We start from the raw sequence: 6368 nt of genomic DNA on the forward strand, positions 1-6368 counted from the left end.
ATCATCCTCTAACTTTCAGGCATGGTTGTAACAGTACACAAGACTGATTTTTAAATGTGTAATTGAAGAATAAGCACTAAGAATGGAAGTTGGACCTACCAAATTTGACCTCTAAAAGCAAAAGGTGAGTTCTAAAGGCTTGTGGTGAAGACCTTCTGCATAAACCAATGATAAGGCATAGTCCTTGTCATGGTTCATCTATTCCCTGACTTGCTAAGTGATTATGAGCTACTTGGGCCTCCTCGATTTTCTATACCTGTAAAATGATGCTGCAAATATTCACTTCACCAAAGTGGGGGAATTGCAAAGTGGGGGGATAGTAAAATGTGCAATCATCAACCAGTTCTGCATGATTCTGACTTAGAATATTGCTTTGAGGATAAAACAGAGCCTAATATTCCCAACTTTCTGGAACTTCCTTCAAAATGTTGGAGAGTTCGGTTTTAGTCAGAGTAATACTCATTAGCTACTCCCATTAAAATACAAAAAAATCTTAGCAGCTTAGCACAATAGAAGTTCATTTTTCACTCCCATCATAGTCCAATGCTAGTTAGTGGCTTGTGTGAGCAGCCCCCCTTCAAGAAGAGAGCTCTGTCCTATTGGAGGCCTTCAATTCTGACCACAAGAATGGGAGAGAAGGAGCACAGATGGGAGCACATGGTTTCATAGGCCCGGGAGTGAAGAATCCACTCCTCTGCCTCACATCCCATTGGACAGAACATGTCACATGAGCCCCATCAAACTGTAGGATAGGCTGGTAAATACAGTCTTCCTATGCTTTCAGAAGAAAAATGAAAATGACTTGCTAAACACACAGCATTGTTCTTGCCACAATTTATTTTTAAGTAAAATTAAATCTAACCCCCTTTAACAAGCCTGAATGGTCTTAATGCTGTACATCTGAGGAATTTATGAACTTGGATATTGATGTTAATAACAGATATCTATTGAAACTATCTAAATTCTGAGTATTTATGATAGGAGTAAGAGTGGTGGTGAAGGAGAACTAGAAAAGAGGTTGCATTAATATAGTCGATATGAACGTTAAGACCTTCTATTAATGTTCTCTTTCTTCAGTATACCATTTATTTTTTAAGGCTGGCAGTTGACATTGATTTAAAACACAGAAAGAAACTGGAAAATTGAATATCTATTGAAAGTGTTCATACTCCATCATTACTTTTTTCTTTCTTTCCCTTTCTCTTTTGTTGATGATCTTCTTTTTATTTTTTCCAAAAAATGACTATTCTTTCACAACTGCCTTGAATGAAGTAATATGTACTCCTACAGTGCTTTACTGAATCTGCTCATATATTCTGAGCTTGTTTTAGTTGATATTCTGTTCAAACCTCTATGCCCCCCTGGAGAATGGCTCTTCAAAATCCCTTTAGCATTTTACCATGGGGCATGGATAATTCACCAGTGACTTGGGAGAATTACTCTCCTTTGCTTCTTAAACTTGGTAAAATAGAGTGTCAGCAATCATTTGATACTCCAAACTAATTCCAGGGAACAGGCTGTTTGATGCTCATGCAATTCATCTCAAAGACTCAAACCATTGGATTCAGAAATTAAATCTCTTTCATGTGAACTTGAATATTCCCTTTGGCAGAAGACAGAAAAGACATGGGAATCAACTCAGAGACATCGCCATACATTCTGAATAAGAACTTTTTTCAGTGGTAAAGAAATGAAAAGGAAATGGAAACTTCAATAAATTAACCAAAGTTCATCAAACCTACAACTGTTTTTTAAATCTGAGTTAAAATTTGTAATACTTGGGAAACAAAACATTAAAATGGTGAGAAATATTCCTTCAGTTTTCATAAAATAAACATAACAAGATCATTCTATTTCATTTGCATTTATAAAGATGTACCTCCCCACTTCCCAGACTGGGCCTTCTTGCTCTTACCTTAAAGTTTAAAGCATGGGGACAGATCAAAAATAAATAAATTAACTCAAAAAATCTTTGAAAGTAATGTATTTCTTTAATTGAAGAAGCAGTGTATGTGATGAAAGAAGGCAGATATGTTCTCTGACATAGAATTGATTAACATTTTCCTTCAGTGATACACTCCATGGCAAGCATTTCTTCTCAGACCGTTTCAATATACAGAATGCTAAATATCTTCCTACTTTAACCATGCTCAAATCTCTCCTCCTGACTTCTGGACATTTTAACATTTTCTATGGCTATATCTTTATCCTTTGTTACATAAATCCAGTCACCCTCCCTGGGTTTCTTTCTATTCTTCCTTTCACCTAAAACAATGGCAACTCAATAAGATCCTAGGACCTAAGTAGCACAAAGTTTCCCTTTTAGGCTTCTGAGAATATAAAAAAATGACTACTTATATTTTAATAGTTTTTGCATAGAAGATAATAACACTAATTATAAAATACTTCTTTTAACACTAAGATATACTATAGAATATGTTTTCGCTTTAACACCGAACTGATGTGTATTGAAACAAATATAGCATACACAGTGTCCAAAATATAGATAATATATTTCTGTTTTGGTAGACATAAATGTAAAATATCAATCTGAAAGCAGATGGAAAAAAGCTCTATGTGCAATATTTCTTCATGAAATTCTAATACATAATTCATTCTCAACCAATGTCTTAATTTCACAAGTTTTTAAACTTTTATTAACTTGCTCTAGAGTGTTACCACCCCAAAATAGCTAATAGGAAAACCATAAAGATTGTATTTTAGAACCATGTTACCATTATATCTAAAATAGTTTTGCACACTTTTGCAGAAAGCAGCAGGTGTTAGTAGAAGGAATATGGTCTTTAGAATCATGGCCAGTTATATTCAAATGCTAGTCTATTCTACTGCATTTCAGAAAAGTAATGTACTAGTTTACTCATCAGTAAAATAAAAAATATTAGTCATTATCTTTAGGGAGATTGTAAGATTAACTAACATACCATATATAAAGCATGTCATTCTGGACCTGGTACATTGTGGCTTCCAAAAATGTTAGTTTATTTCTCCTGTTTTCTGGTAAATTCACAGAATTTTTTAAAATAAAAGTATAGTGTAAAAATTTCTGATGTTTCTTACAGTGTTCCATATTCTTATGAAAAGATTTTCTTCCTCTCTTCAGAGTATACGTGAAGAAAGTCATAAAGGAATTGGAAACGATACGGAAAAAAATAATGAACACAAAGTCTTAACTTCTGGCTGCTAATCAAAACATGAAGTAAGTTCTCTTTGAAACAATAGAGGGATACATAATGATATTAAGATAGGGGGAGCATCAAACTTTTTAATAATAAAATATTATAAAGTATAAAAATTTTACTAGTTGGAATATACCATAGAGGTTATCTAATCCTGTATCTCTCAAAAGAATATCTCTTTTCTGCAACTGAGCTTTAGAAATGTGGAGGAACAGTAGAAGTGGAGCCAAGCCACAACCACCGCTGGCAAAGAAGTGGAGTAATAAAGAGAGAGAAATTAGTTCTTCTGACACTGGCCTACTGGCAGGAGAAAGAAAACAAATAAACAAAAACAACAATGAAAAATGGTTTCAAGGAGGCTAACTACTGAATGCAACACTGTTACTCATGGCAGAACTAGCATTGGGACCCAGGCTTTCTGATTTGTAATCTACCATGCTTTTCATTCCATCACATGAAATCTATTTGTTACCTACATCATAGACAGTGTCAAACGAACCATGACGTAAGTTAGTATTTTTTCTTGATCCTATGTTATACCCAGACACAAGCAGAATAGCATACCCAGATACTAGCAAAATAAAGGACAGATTTAAACATAAGCAACATTGACAATTATTGTCAATTATGACATAAACATAAGCAACAATTCCAAAATTATCACAGTCAATATTTGATCAGCTCTAAGTCCTTAGTAATATCAAATCTTCAGAATTTAAATTGTTCAATCCTCATTATAGATCAAATGGACATAAACTTAATTGGTTAGATAAGAGTAATAAATTTTCATTTCATAAAGTAAGATTTTGCTGGTCTCTCAGTTTTAAGTTAAATGTGTTTGGGGGTTTGTCTACAGTGTTCACTGAAGGAAAGGTTGGTTTCATATGAAATTCTTGGTTCACAGTGGGTTTTTTATTTTTAAGTTACTTTTTTTTCTCTCTCTCTCTCTTTCTTTTACTTAGGTGAGAAGAAAAGCTGGAGCAGGTTGGAGAAGGGCAGCATTTCAGAACTACCCTCTGATGAAGTTCTTTTCCCTGAAAATAGGATCTTTGTTAGGGGGAAATGTCTAGGAGGGTTTCGGGTTGGCTATTCTTCCCCTCCCCATGCCTGGTCCACATGGAGAGCTGTCTCAGACCCTCCCTGTGAGAATCTGGAATTCCTGGAGGAAAAGTAAAAGTTTGGGGATTTTTAGATTGTGGTGCCCTGCAGCTTCTCAATCACATGCTGTCTTCTCTCAGCCCATAACAATTCATTAAAATAACCATTCAAACTTCCTATTAGCTTCAATTACTTCTGCTCTCGGTCAGTAAATCTCAGGAGCTGTATCTCTCTGTACACACCTGATTCTCTGGATTTTAGAATAGCAATTTGCTCTGTGCCTTTGGTTCTCTGATAAGTCCAAGAAAAGCTGTTGATTTTCAATTGGTCCATCTCACTGTACCAACAAGAATAGAGACTTTCAAGATTCCTAAATGTCAGAGCTGAAACTGGAAGATCACAGAGTTTTCTAAAGAGAGCCCATTTCATTGCTAGACACTTTCAATTTAGGACTTTTGAAAACTGTTCCTTACATTAACAAAAATTTCCTCTTTAATTTTGACCATTTTGATGGAAAATATCTAAGGCCTGTTCAATATGACCGCCCTTCAAGTATTTGAAAAGAACTTTCTTTTCCTTTAATATTGCTTTTACCAGAATCAACTTGTCTAAAACTGTTATCTCCTCATAATTTCCCAATTTTGTTAATGGGATTTTTAAAATTACCTAAACTACAATGATTGCTTTATTTTAGATTATTTCTCCTCACCCCCCATACTCAGTCAAAACTATCTCTAAATTATTTCTCAATCTCAGTTTTCACTTTTCTTTAACATTAATAGACATTGCCATCTTACTACTATCCTCTTTCCTACAATTTGACTTCATAATGAGAAATGAAATAAATTGCTATTTATAAGTCCAGGTTTGACCCAGTAACAAGAAGTACAGAGGGCAGGTAACAATTGTTTAAACTCAGATTTTCTTTCATTGTTTGTTGTTTAATTCCAGCATTTAGTGAAATTTGGAATTTTACGTGAAATCTGGAAATAAGAAAGTGTAAATGTAGTTGAAAAAAATACATACCTTCCACTATAAAAATGCTGGAAGTTAAATGTCAACTTGAAATGCTTACTAAGATGACAGATCACAATTTTAAAAATCAATAAATAGCTTTTTATTATTGCAATATCTATAAAGGTTAACCTAAAAAAAATATATATATATTTGATAACAAAAGTGACAACATTAATCATAGCCGGCTTTTACTGAATCTAAGACATTTTTAAATTAAAACACTCAATGTAAAGTGCAAAGGTAAAGAATATTTTAAATGGTTTATGATCCAGTGTTAAGTAAAATATAAAAAGCTGATGTTGCAATGACATGTATTTTCTTCCCAACAAATCTAAAAATAAAGGGAACAAAGTGTAACCTAGGAATTTTAAATAGAGAAATTTAAAAGAATCTTCTCATAGCTACACAGATACATAGTAACTAGGAATAAGAAAGAGTAATTTCAGCCAGCAAAATTATATTTAACTCAATAAAAGAGCTTCCACCATGACTGGAGAATCAGAAAGTATTTTGGACCAAAGAGGTTTATATTTGCCAGTATAATGACTTTTTAAGTATCTCCTCCCAACCATGTATCTAGGTCTATGGAGAAGATATAAGCCTATATTAGAGACATTGAACACTTTATAAGTACATCAAATAGAATCTAGTCCAAATATGTTTCTGAAATTACTATAGTCATAGTTAGCCTGAGATGCAAAATATTTTAATAAATATCCTAGTCATTAGCAAGAAGCTAGTCTATTTTATTGAAAGTATCACATTTTAAGAGAGCAGTAAAAGAGACTAAGCTCTTCTGAGACCAATAAAAGAAAAAAAAAAAGCATGAAGGAATAATTTAACAATGAATGTGGATATAATTGAAGCTATAAAAGTAATATTTCAGAGATTATAGAGAAATACTTTGTGTAATGATATGCTAAAAAGTTGTATTTTTTAATGTCATTGAAAAATAAAGTTTATAGAAATGTGGAGGCAACTTAGATCTGAATCTTACCTGATTCTCCTGGAAACCATATCAAGTGATAGAAGAATGAAAAAAGAAAAAAATCTAAA

This window comes from Choloepus didactylus, chromosome 11, assembly GCF_015220235.1.
Source record: "Choloepus didactylus isolate mChoDid1 chromosome 11, mChoDid1.pri, whole genome shotgun sequence".
In the NCBI taxonomy this organism is placed as follows: Eukaryota; Metazoa; Chordata; class Mammalia; order Pilosa; family Megalonychidae; genus Choloepus; species Choloepus didactylus.